General features: G+C 42.8%; 1 protein-coding gene across 1 annotated transcript in view; it reads left to right on the top strand.

Annotated features, from left to right (window-relative positions):
- LOC126249183 (inactive phospholipase C-like protein 2) overlaps positions 1-14,017 on the top strand; it is a 703,636-nt gene that overhangs the window by 282,041 nt on the left and 407,578 nt on the right. The window lies entirely within an intron of this gene.

The raw sequence follows: 14,017 nt of genomic DNA, 5'->3' as shown, positions 1-14,017 counted from the left end.
TTACATTTCCGTGCGAGTCCGATTTCTCTTATTTCATTATGAAGATCATTTCTTCGTATGCAGGACGGCGTCAACAAAATATTTTCGCATTCTGAGGAGAAATTTGGTGATTGTAATTTCGTGAGAAGATCCCGCAGCAACGAAAACCGCCTCTGTTTTAATGATTTCCACCCCAAATCCAGTATCGTGTACATGACTCTCTGTCCCCTACTTATCGATAATACAAAACGTGCTGCCCTTCTTTCAACTTTATAGATGTGGATGGATACTGTCTGGCGTCAGGAGGAAGGTGACTGGTGCCCTTCGTCTGTTGCATCGAGAGGAAACTCTTGAGCAGCTATATTTCTTATCAGGAGAGACAGCCGCGAGCTCGTACGTGGAAATGTTTCTGGAAGGTTTTTTTCCTGTTAATGACAGGCTGGAAAAGGAATTAAATTATCTTAATGTTTCCAACAGCTCGATACTTCCAGCAGTCGAAAGGTGATTCACGAAATAAAGGAAGTAGCGAGTTCGAACTCTCGTCTAATTTCAATATAATTCGGTCGTCAACAAGTCTGTGTTTCTGAACATAATTTTGTGGGTTCGGGTGATCTGGTAGACTGGTTCTTGCACATAATCTGAAAGCTTCGTGACTGACGCTCATCTGAGTCATAAATTTTAACATGCACCAAAAGACATTCTTTACTTCTGACAAAGCCAAATGAAAAACACCGGGCTGGACCGTTGTTCAGAATGTAATTTAAATATGATGTCTCCTGCTGCTATCTGGCGTGAAGTCGCTTTCGATCAGACCATTACAGAGGCGGATGTGACAGCTAATGTAAACTCCTGCACACGAAATTGAGCTTTTGTGTCGTTATTGAAAAATAATAAATGAAACAAATCATTTTCCGTTTGCGAACAGATTGCTTCGCGAAATTCGTTTGGTCTTACATAGTTCTACGTTTCTTTTTTTTACAAGGAGTAGTCCTCAGACATGGCCAACCGATTCGGCCCACATTTCGTAATTTGCTTGTGTTCAAACTCAAATGAAAGTCTCAACATATTTTGGCTCAACAACCTCCCGGTTTGGAAAAAAAAATCAAGTTCACGGCATGCAATCGACTCAGAAATGTAGGGATTGATAGATAACTGAAAACTGAACATTTTTCATAAACATATAAAGGGTCCGCAAACACATTTCTTCCTAGAAATCGGGGACGGAAACTTTATCGACTGTCGCTTATCAACCCATAAAGTAGGCGCTGCTGGTGTTGCGAACAAAGTACTCACTGAAAGCAGAGAACCCGTGTGCGATTCCCAGTTGCATTCTGTAGGTTTTTAGTTATTTATATTTTTTTGCATCGACACTGTTGGGAATGTTGAAGACTTATTGAGGGGAGTAAATCAATGGAGGAAATAACAAAGTGGGCAAATAAACTTCTCAAACTATTAGGTTTAGTAAACAATTAAAATTTTATGTCTCATGTAAGTATGAACAAAATTCAGAGTACGACTTCTGCGAAGACGAGCATTCGACGCACTTTATCGCATATGGGAGAAAAAGTAACCATTGTCACAGTCAGTAGCGTACTTAAAATAACGCTCTCTTAGCCGGCGCAATATTCCATCACCGCGTCTGGAAAGTTGTTGCTATATATGTCCCGTGTTTATAAGAAACTAATGATTAATCTGGTCCTTGGGTTGTAGAAGACGTCAATCGTCTAACCGACTCGTTAAAAAATGTTTGCCTCACTTGCTCCAAATCCGGTAAAAAGAATAATTTAGTTTACAAAACATATCTTGAGAACGTTTTAAAACCGTACGTTGCTGATAACAAGTTTTATCTGCTGAGGTACACAAACTATAGATGACGAGGGTCAACCGGCATGCACGGTAGAAGCAATATCACCAAACTTCACACCTGCGTGATGGCTACGTGATCTTTATTTTTAACGCCAAGTTAAAAACTTTATATCGAGGCTTCAGAATTACAGTCTGCTTCCAGAAACCCTCTGCTTCCAGAAACCCTGTGCTTCTACAAACCCAGCGGGAATTTCACAACCGAGCGGATGCAATAACGATACATAAAATAATTCATGGTCAGCTTCCAGCACTGATTTTTCACACAATATGGCCGTATGCGCGGTATGTCTCAAAATTAATTCCCGAAAAAGAAATATTAATAAGTGTAAATCAGATTTGTCTGCCTCCGAATCTTCGGAAGGAACGATGTAGTTACACGAAGGTTGCATTCGTTAGATACTACTGGTGTCGCAAGTATATTTGCATCAAATGTTTAAATGACAAGTACCATCCATCGAGCTGTCTGAAGAAAATTGAGGTCATGTAACAGAATGAGTCAAAGAGCCACTGTAAATCCACCAGGATTAAATTTTTAATTATTTACTAATCCAAGTCGATAGAGAAATTTATTTGCCTACCTTGTTATTACTCACTATTTATATACCTACCTTATCCATCCTTCTTTAGCTACTAATTTCTGAACGGAAAAAGGAGTACAAAAAAGAAAAATGCAGAATGCAACTGGGAATCGAGCACAGATTCTCTGCTCCGCAGCCAGGTACATATGTCGCTTCTAGGCGCTCAGTCCGGAGCCGCGCGACCGCTACGGTCGCAGGTTCGAATCCTGCCTCGGGCATGGATGTGTGTGATGTCCTTAGGTTAGTTAGGTTTAAGTAGTTCTAAGTTCTAGGGGACTAATGACCACGGATGTTAAGTCCCATAGTGCTCAGAGCCATTTGAACCATTTGAACATATGTCGCTACACTAGCGGCGCGTTCGTTGAACAGCGTTTATCCTATGGAAACACAAGCGGCTGTTGAAAACGTTCTTTCCTCAATTACTAGGAAAATATGCGTTTGCAGAAACCGTATGCGTCAATGAAAAAAGCTCAATTTTTCAGTTATGTATCGATACCTTCGATTCTGAAACGATTACGCCTCATTAACTTTAGGAGTAGATTTCTCAAAGAAGAAGAAGACGGGGGTCGTTGTGCCTAAATACCTTAGAATATTTCAATTTAGGTTGTACCCAAGCGAGCTGCCAAATATGACCCTGAATCGGTTGGCCATGTCTGAAGCCTTCCCGCCATTAGCATCCAAATTTTTTCATGATTGCGGAACAATACCGTGAATGACAACAATAATTTCCTCGTAGACTTTTTGATTCATCAATATTATTAAACTTACAGATGCGTTTTTCTTTGTGATGGCAAAATCGCAGTGAGCAGCATATGGAAACGCCGCAAAAACATGGGAGGATACCAACCATAGGAATGTTTTTACACTAGTGTTACGTCAGCTAGTCAGCGTTAATAATTAAGCTTATCTTTCTGCCAAAACACGATGGTTTCAGTTGTTGTTTCAAATAATCTTTTGTGTTAGTATTACGTCCCAATATCCCGACGTATGATTATCACTAATTATTTTAATGAAAAGCCTATTTTCCATCAGTTAAGTGCTGCTGTAAAGATTAACAACCGATTATCAACATTTTCAACTGTGGGAATTAATAACAATTAGCGGGCTGAAGTTTGCCACTCTGATTCCAGAAATTAGAAAATTCGTTTCTCTACATTCTGCGACCTACAGATTTATTTTTCTTTGGTTTCCAATCCACAATGCTCGGTAGGTTATTGTGCTGATAATGCAAAAATGGTTCAAATGGCTCTGAGCACTATGGGACTTAACATCTGAGGTCATCAGTCCCCTAGAACTTAGAACTACTGAAACTTAACTAACCTAAGGACATCACAGACATCCGTGCCCGAGGCAGGATTCGAACCTGCGACCGTAGCGGTCGCGCGGTTCCAGACTGAAGGGCCTAGAACCGCCCGGCCACACCGGCCGGCCTGATAATGCGTCTGTAAAGGAAATTCTTATCATTCACATCGTAGCTAGATTGTATTTGTCTTACATTTAAATTTATATTTTATTTGCTACATCTACCGTCAGTGTTTGAGACAGGCGGAGAGAAGTATCGGAATGGAACAGGTGCCGCCGTCCTGGAGCCTCACAGAACCGGTAGGAGGAAACTGTTACGCAGCCAGGCCGCACATGATTGTGGTTTATGGCTTCTAGTGATTTGTAACAGAAGATGTATACCAGGTTCTCTTTCGTCTGTCCCATCAAAAAATAAGGGCTGTTAGTACAGGACCATGTAGTTTGAGACTTTCGTTTTAGCTATACGTTTCACAATCAAGAACACCAGGAACAGTTTACGTAAATCTTAGTATATCTACGAGGACTATCTTTAGATATGACGTAGTTCGCGTATAGACATAATATGACGTTGATACCAGTAAAGAAATATCCTCAATGCTTTTGTCTTATCCATCTCTAAAGTTCTCATTATCGACACCTTTGGGATCCCTTATTATCGGCACCTCTGGGATCCACCGAACGTCCATCTCCTAATTCTGGTGTGATCAAGGTGACAAACTTGAAACATTAGCTGCTGTCAATATTTCGCTGTCCGTTAACTAATTCAGGGAATTTCATGCGTGAATAGCCGTTTTATTCCAATACGTGAGTAATGCCAAGTAATGTGTCTGAACTGCAGCATCCTAAGTCGTCGTATATTGATTGTCTGTCATGATCATAAATGTCTATCCCCTCACATTTTGTCGTTGAATGAAACGGACCTGTCTTTGAAACCGTTATTGTTGAAAATTCGTATTTTATTACCTCTTAACTTGGGTACCTGTAAGCTTATTATTTTTGTTTTCTGTAATGTACACTAGACACATATGTGGGTTGAATTTAAATGTTATGTTGCGTCACAGACAGCATAGCTACACAGTTCAGCCGCGCGGGATTAGCCAAGCGGTCTAGGGCGCTTTAGTCGTGGACTGGGCGGCTGATCCCGGCGGAGGTTCGAGTCCTCCCTCGGGGATGGGTGTGTGTGTGTGTTTGTCCTTAGGATATTTAGGTTAAGTAGTGTGTAAGCTTAGGGACTGATGACCTTAGCAGTTAAGTCCCATAAGATTTCACACACCTTTGTTTCAAATGGTTCAAATGGCTCTGAGCACTATGGGACTCAACATCTGAGGTCATCAGTCCCCTAGAACTTAGAACTACTTAAACCTAACTAACCTATGGACATCACACACATCCATGCCCGAGGCAGGATTCGAACCTGCGACCGTAGTAGTCACGCGGTTCCGGACTGAATTGCCTAGAACCGCACGGCCACCGCGGCCGGCCACATACCTTTGAAAATTTTTTACACAGTTCAGCATAATTATAAAGCGACAGGTCTCGAGATCTGTGTAACCGAACTGTACCTCTGAGTGTTCAGAACACGCCTACACGAAAACTGCAAGACATACAGAAATCAGACAAAACAGACACTTATCAGTGAATAGAGCTTCTTCCCAACCTTTTTAACTAATATTATAAATGCTTAATATTTGTACCATTTGAGGCACAGCAAATGTCAATATGTGTATGCAGTTCATTGAAGCCAGTGCTGCCGCCATCCACGAAGGCACAACTACAGTAGCTCGCTTTCAAAATATGTTAACTGCGTTGCTTCTCTGCAGGCGCGCAATAATTCGATGTGATAATATGAAGCGGATGAGTTGTCCACAGGTTCTGACACGCCTGTCGCCAAGTGGTGTGTGGTTCAAAATGGTTCAAATGGCTCTGAGCACTATGCGACTTAACTTCTGAGGTCATCAGTCGCCTAGAACTTAGAATTAATTGAACCTAAATAACCTAAGGACATCACACACATCCATGCCCGAGGCAGGATTCGAACCTGCGACCGTAGCGGTCGCCCGGCTCCAGACTGTAGCGCCTAGAACCGCACGGCCACTACGGCCGGCTAGTGTGTGGTCTGCAACTACTCCACGACACGTGTCACGAATCGAAACTTGGAGAGATTCTCGATCCACTGATCACTGATATGAGTCATTTTTAGGGGCTCCTACCTCAATCAGTAAAAACTGAACCCGTATAAGATCACTTTGTTGTGTGTCTGTCTGTCCGACTGTTAAAACCCGTTTTTTCAGGAACAGGTGGAGGTATCAAGTGGAAGTTTGTCACATAGTAAGGTATATGGTCCCCTGGCGGCGTGAAAAATTTAAGCTTTCAAGCAGTCAGAAAACACAGCTATTTATGTCACATGCTTTGATACTCGAAAACGCACTCGTCAAAACCTATAGGATGCTTCCAGTTGACCTATAATCAGGATAGTTGGCAAGAATCAAGGTTTCACAGTACAAATAAATGAAAAAAATCCGAAAACTGTTAATGTTTAATTATATCACATTAACTTTTTTGTCGTTACAAACGTACGCTGCATTCGTAATCCGTCAGAGACCACAGGAACTACTATAGAGATTCTGATCTGGTTTTTAGTAACAAGTAGAATCGTTCACGAGGAAGTCCGCCTCCGGTAGCTGAGTGGTCGCCGGCACGGTAACTCAGTGTTCGGTCAGAGGGTTAGCTGCCCTCTGTAATGAAAAAAACTGAGTTAATGGATCAACGACGAACTGAAACGGGTGTCTTGCGACGTCCGCCCCGAGCAGGTACAAAGAACGAAGACGAACAAAATGAGACTGCCAATCCTAAGGGCCCGGGTTCTATTCCCGGCTGGGTCGGAGATTTTTCTCCGCTCAGGGACTGGGTGTTGTGTTGTCCTAATCATTATCATTTCATCCCCATCGAAGTGCAAGTCGCCGAAGTGGCGTCAAATCGAAAGACTTGCACCAGGCGAGCGGTCTACCCGGCGGGAGACCCTCCTCACACGACGTTATTATTATTATTAATATTATTATTCACGAGGAAGATTTGTGTGCATTATTTAAAAATATTACGTGCTAACTGGCTGAGCTAAGACAAAGCGAAATCCCTTGTCTCTGTGAAAACGATGCTCTTGCCATTTAACCGCGATAGCCGTAAGGCTGCCTGACAACAGCACTGGCATCTCAAGTCCTTTACGAATTGCTCATTGTGCATAGAAACATTCCCGACAGTGTATGACTAACACGCGTACGGAATCTCTAATACTGCAAAGTAAAGCACTCGTTATACTGGTAACTGATGCAGGATTGCACTTCCATTGTTAAGGATGAGGTTCCGATATCCCCTGAAAGATCCGTTTAAGCATTCCACAGAACAATTCGACATCTGCGTAACAGCTATAGTCCTGTGGCCGGATGTATCGTTTTCTTCTCTAGAGACATCCGTATAATCTGTTAATAATCGCAACAGCAGTGAGAGCAACCGACGATAACGCTTCTGCAATTGCCAACTAGCGTAGACTATTAATATCACTCCAAAATTAACAAAATGAATGAACAAACAATGCTGTCGGAGGAACATCTGCAACTGATCATCATACCAGAAGTTGGAAACACCTCTGCAGTTTTAAGGTTCTTTTATTAGAACACGACCGGTTTCGGGCTCTTATGCACCCATCATCATGTGTTATAACTTTGTATTGTGACCCCGAGCGCCGCGGTGGGCGTGTGGACACCTGATGATGGGCGTATAAGAGCCCGAAATCGGTCGTGTTCTAAATAAGAGGACCTTACAGCTGTAGCGGCATTTTCAACTTGTGGTATGATAAATGTAGGATTATAATAGCGAATGCGAAATTACACACAAAATTGAACATTAAACATGAAATTGAAACATTCTCAAAAGTCTAATTTCCAGGACCGACTTCTTTCCAGTATGGATAACAGGCAAAAATCTTCAAGATTATCGATTCACAGGATGGAAGAATGATATATACATATAATTAACTTTGTACGGAACCCTCGGACCGCCAGTGCCACTCTCACTTGTATTACTTTTCCGTATGTCTTGAGTTTTCTCGCAATCGTCTTCTGAAACCCCGGAGTTACGTAGAGATGATCTTCTACTTATTCACTTCATGAGCAAATATACCAGACAAAAGACTTACGGACCCTTCCTGTAGGCGCCGAAAGCGCACCCCATTCAATACGTGATGGGGCATCCCTGTGCCTCCTGTGATCTTGGGTAAAGTAGAGGTGGGTAAGGGTGCGATCCGATACATTGTACTGGGGTCGATAACTACACTATTACATGTAGTGGATCAAATAGACAAAGACAGGAGACCCAGCAGGAATCCTTGGATAACGCAAGACATACACTGTGTGATCAAAAGTATTCGCGCACCCCCAAAAACATACGTTTTTCATATTAGGTGCATTGTGCTGCCACCTACTGCCAGGTACTCCATATCAACGACCTCAGTAGTCATTAGACATCGTGAGAGAGCAGATTGGGCGCTCCGCGGAACTCACGGACTTGGAACGCGGTCAGGTGATTGGGTGTCACTTGTGTCATACATCTGTACGCGAGATTTCCACACTCGTAAACATCCCTAGGCCCACTGTTTTCGATGTTATAGTAAAGTGGAAACGTGAAGAGACACGTTTAGCACAAAAGCGTACAGGCCGACCTCGTCTGTTGACTGACAGAGACCGCCAACAGTTGAAGAGGGTCGTAATGTTACATTGGCAGACATCTATCCAGTCCATCACACAGGAGTTCCAAACTGCATCAGGATCCACTGAAAGTGGGAGGTAAGAAAACTTGGATTTCATGGTCAAGCGGCTGCTCATAAGCCACACATCACGCCGGTAATTGCCAAACGACTCCTCGCTTGGTGTAAGGAGCTTAAACATTGGACGACTGAACAGTGGAAAAACGTTGTGTGGAGTGACGAATCGCGGTACACAATGTGGCGATTCGATGGCAGGATGTGGGTATGGCGAATACCAAGTGAACGTCATCTGCGAGCATGTGTTCTGCCAACAGTAAAATTCGGAGGCGGTGGTGTTATGGTGTGGTCGTGTTTTTTCGTGGAGGTGGCTTGCACCCGTTGTTGTTTTGCGTGGCACTATCTCAGAACAGGCCTACATTGATGTTTTAAGCACCTTCTTGCTTACCACTGTTGAAGATCAATTCGGGGATGGCGATTGCATCTTTCAACACGATCGAGCACCTGTTCATAATTCATGGCCTCTGGCGGAGTGGTTACACCACAATAACATCCCTGTAATGAACTGGCCTGCACAGAGACCTGACCTGAATCCTGTAGAACATCTTTGGGATGTTTTGGAACGCCGACTTGGTGCCAGGCCTTACCTACCGACATCGATACCTCTCCTCATTGCAGCACTCCATGAAGAATGGGCTGCCATTCCCCAATAAACCATCCAGCACCTGATTGAATGTATGCCTGAGAGAGTGGAAGCTGTCATCAAGGCTAAAGGTGGGCCAACACCATACTGAATTCCAGCATTACCAATGGAGGGCGCCACGAACTTGTACGTCATTTTCAGCCAGGTTTCCGGATACTTTTGATCACATAGTGCTTACATTTAATCAATGAAGAAAGAAGATACAAAAACACATCAAAGCGAAACAGGCAAAAAGGAATAAACACGTCTAAAAATAAGATTGACAGAAGGTGCTAAACAACAAAACTGGAATGGATACTGGAGAAACGCAAAATTGTAAATGCATTGACGACTTCACGAAAGGCAGATGTATAAAATTAATCGCCTTTTTCCAAAACTGTTTCACAGAGGAAGCTCACTCTGTAGTTCCACCTTTAAATCGTCGCACGAACGACAAAATGACACATTTCGAAATAAGTGACCAAGGGACAGAAAAGCAACTTAAATCGCTCAGCTGAGGAAAGGCCACTGGACATCATAGGATACCAATACAATTCGACACAGAGTATGCGAAAGAACTTGTTCCTCTTCTAGCTGCAGAGTACCGTAGATATCTAGAAGAGCGAAGGGTTCCTAATGATTAGAAGAAAGAACAGATGGTTCCCGTATTCAAGAAGAGTCGTCGAACAGACGCACAAATCCATAGCTGTTTCTCTGACGTCGGCCCGTAGTAGAATTTTGGAAAATATTTTATGCTCGCGTATTATGACTTATCTGAAGACCACAAATTTCCTCTGTAGGAATCAACACGGATTCTGAAATCAACGACAGTGTGAAACCCATCTAGATCTGTTTGTATACGAGACCCAGAAAGCTGTAGATACAGGCGCCCAAGTAGACGCTATGTTCCTTGAGTTCAGCATCCCGTTCGATACAGTTCAGTACTGTCGCTTAATGAACAAAATGCGAGCGCGAGGAACTTCGGGCGTTCTCCAAGGGAGTGTTATAAGCCGATTGCTTTTCGCAGTGTATATAAATGACGTAGTAGATAATGTCGGAAATCCGATGAGGCTTTCCACGGATGATATTGTTGTACACGGGGAGACGTCGCAACGATAGAAACTTATAGCGAAATGCAGTGGATCGACGCCTTGTGCTGTAAGAGGTAGTTGGCCCTGAACATAACCAAATGTAACGTATTGTGAATACATAGACGGAAAGACCCTTTATTGTAAGATTACACGATTGCAGAAAGATTACTGGAAGCAGTTATTTCCATAAAATATCTAGGAGTATGCATACGGAGCGATTTGAAGTGGAAAGATCACATAAAATAAATCGCGTGTAAGGCAGATCCCAAACAGATTCATTGTGAGGATCCTCAGAAAATGTAGTCCATCAACAAAAGAAGTAGCTTACATAAACACTCGTTCGAGTAATAGTTGAATATTGCTCGTCACTCTAGGACCCGCATCAAATAGGGTTGATAAAGGAAATAGAGAATACTCAAAGAAGAGCGAACGTTTCTTTACAAGTTCATTTATTAAGCGCGAAAGCGGCACAGAAATGCTTCGTCAATTCCAGTGGCAGACGCAGAAAGCGAGGCGTTCTCCATCTCCGTATAGTCCACTGTTAATATTCCGAGAGTGTATGTTCCTAGAGGAGTCAACCAATATAGGGCTTCCTCCTACAATTATCTCCAGAAAAGACCATGAAGATAAAATTAGAGAGGTTCGCGATCACACGGAAGTTCACCAGCAATCGTTCTTCCCATGAACCATTCGTGACAGGAACAGGAAAAGGCTGAAGAGACAGTTTTACTCAAAGAACCGTCCACTACACACCGTAAGGTGCCTTGTGGAATATAGATGCAGTTGTAGATGAAGTAAAATGGAAGGAAACTTTGGAAAAAATAGAATCAGTGGTATGAACATCAAGAGCTCAGATGCGAAGCCAGCAACAACCAGAAAATGGAATGGTGAAAGGAGGTATATAAATAGTATATAAAATAATAAAACATGAAGGCAGTGTTATAGGAAAGAGGATTTATGTGAAGGTGAGATGGTAGATGTGATACTGCGAGAAGAATTTCGCAGAGCACTGAAAGACCTTAAGTCGGAAAGAGGCAGCTCACGAGGACGACATTCCTCAAAGTCATTAATATCTTTCGGGGAAAGAAACATAACGGTAATTTCCAAGTGGTATGCAAAGTACATGAGACAAGTGGAGTATCCTCAAACTTCAAAATAATGAAATAACTACAATGTCAAAGATGCCAAGTTGTTGGGTTGGTTGGGTTGTTTGGGGGAAGAGACCAAACAGCGAGGTCATCGGTCTCATCGCATTAGGGAAGGACGGGGAAGGTAGTCGGCCGTGCCCTCTACCTCTCGAACCATCCCGGCATTTGCCTGGAGCGATTTAGGGAAATAACAGAAAACCTAAATCTGGATGGCTGGACGCGGGATTGAAACGTCGTCCTCCCGAATGCGAGTCCAGTGTGCTAACCACTGCGCCACCTCGCTCGGTGATGCCAACTGTATACAGTAGGGAATATCATCGAACTATCAGTTAAATAAGTCATTCTTGCGAGGTACTCACTCTACTTACGTATGAAATAATGGGGAGATTGCTAGTGCCGACATGGGGAAGGATCAGTTTGGGTTCAGGAAAAACACAGGAACAGGTGAAGAACACTTACCCTACGTCTTATCTCAGAATTTAGGTTAAAGAAAGACAAGCTCATATATGTATGCATCTGTATGTTTGCAAAAAAGCCTTTAATAATGGTAAGCGGAACACACTCTTTGTAATTCCGAAGTTATTGAGATTAAGTACAGCGAGCGAAAGATTCTGTACTACTTATAAGAAATCCTGACTGCTGTCATAAGAGCCGAAGAAGATGAAAGGAGGCAGTAATTGAGAAAAGAGTGAGACAGAGTTGCTGCTTATCCCCCATGTTACTCAATCTGTACACTGCACCAGAAGTGGAGGAAACTAACGAGAATCCTGGAAGGCAATTAAAGTTCAGGGAGCGGAAATAAAAACTGTAAAGTTTTCCGACGGGTCTGTAATTCTGCCGTAGACTGCAAAGAACTTGGGAGATCAGCCGAGTGGAATGGATGGTATCTCGGAAAGGGTTATACGATGAATAAAATCTAGGGCGACGGCGTGGTCGACTTAAATCAGACGACGCAGAGGGAATTAGATCAGTAAATGAGATACTCAAAGTAGTAAATGAGTTTAACTCTTCGTGCAGCAAAATAATTGACGGCGATAGAAGTTTAGAGGAGATAAAACGGAAAAATGGTAATTACAAGAACTACGTCTCTGCAAAAGAGAAATATATTCACACGAAATCGAATCCGAATTGACGTCAGCTGTTTGTGACAGATGAACATTTGTGGCGTGCCATGACTTGAACTGGATTTCCCACTTATCGTGAGCAGTCGCCAAGCCACTGCTGCTATCACAGTACGCCTCCAGGATCGACCCAAACTTCCATGTGGTACGGAGTCAACAACCCTTACGCTCACATATTTCGTGACTACCAGAATTTCCAGTAGCGACGTCAAGAGTAAAATTAACCCTGCAGCCACGGAAGAATATAGGTCCATTTAGTATAACTGCTTGAGCTGTTCCATTTCCTCCTAGTTTATTCTCGAGGCTAATAATATGTTTGCAGACAGGCGTGCGGTGGCGGCGTTGACGATAAACACTTACATGCTGTAAATGTAACTGTAACTGGAGATATCACTTTGTACTATAATTATTAATAAAGTGTTATCCCTGACCTCTGTAACCGGGGAGCGTACATCGCGAACCGGGGGATCAAGGATGCAACGGTTTGAAAAAATTCAAAGCATAGTGCCGCACTGCTCGCTGAGCGCCTAGCCAGTGGGTGATGCAACCCGCCTGACTTGGCTCGCCGCCATGATGGAAAAAATCGCCGCAACAAGGAATTGTGTGGCATAAGCGGAAGTTGGTAGACGTGTTTCTTTCTACATCTGAAATCTGATCTATTCCGATTTCGCGCCAGTCACATAAGAGTGGGACTAGTAGCGGCGCTATGATGATTCAGGTCAGATTTGTTTTAAATAAACGATGTAACGGTAGTGAGCGCTACTTTCCTCTGAGACTGGATGTTAGTGAAGAATGCCTTTAAGGCGACAAAGACGCATTTATCAACACACCACGGTGTTTGACCGAGGTCGTGTAATAGGGCTACGAGAAGCTGGATGTTCCTACAACGACTTTGCAGAAATACTTGCCGGGAATATAGCCACTGTACACGATTGCTGGCAGCGGTGGTCACGAGAATGTACGGTCGCAAAATGACCGGGCTCCGGACGGCCACGTTTAAGGTTCCGAAAGTGAAAAGTAACCTTTGGAGCTGTTCAAGCTAGAATGCAATGGTTTGGTGTGATAAGCGGCTGAGCACCTTACCAGAACATTTATGGGTTTTCTTAGTTTATACTACCGTACACAGGTATACAGAAAATTCTTACTTTCTTTCTCTTAAACATTAAAACAAATAATACTTAATACATTAAAATCATGCAAATTTTTTGCAATGTTGACTGAAGTTCTAAACTTCGCAAAGTTTTTAAGCATCAGACCTTTTTAAAAAAACTTAAGATCGTTCAGAATATTTAAAAGTGATTACCGTAATTCGAAATTACCCAAAATTTCCTTTTCCTTAAACATTAGAACCAATAACCTACAAAAATTAAAATCATGCAAGGTACTCATTTTAAAACAATTATGCTTGAGTTCGCAAGCCGGCCGGTGTGGGTGAGCGGTTCTAGGCGCTTCAGTCTCGAATCCCGCGACCGCTATAGTCGCAGGTTCGAATCC

This window comes from Schistocerca nitens, chromosome 3, assembly GCF_023898315.1.
Source record: "Schistocerca nitens isolate TAMUIC-IGC-003100 chromosome 3, iqSchNite1.1, whole genome shotgun sequence".
In the NCBI taxonomy this organism is placed as follows: Eukaryota; Metazoa; Arthropoda; class Insecta; order Orthoptera; family Acrididae; genus Schistocerca; species Schistocerca nitens.
This window is presented reverse-complemented; position numbering and strand designations above follow the sequence as displayed.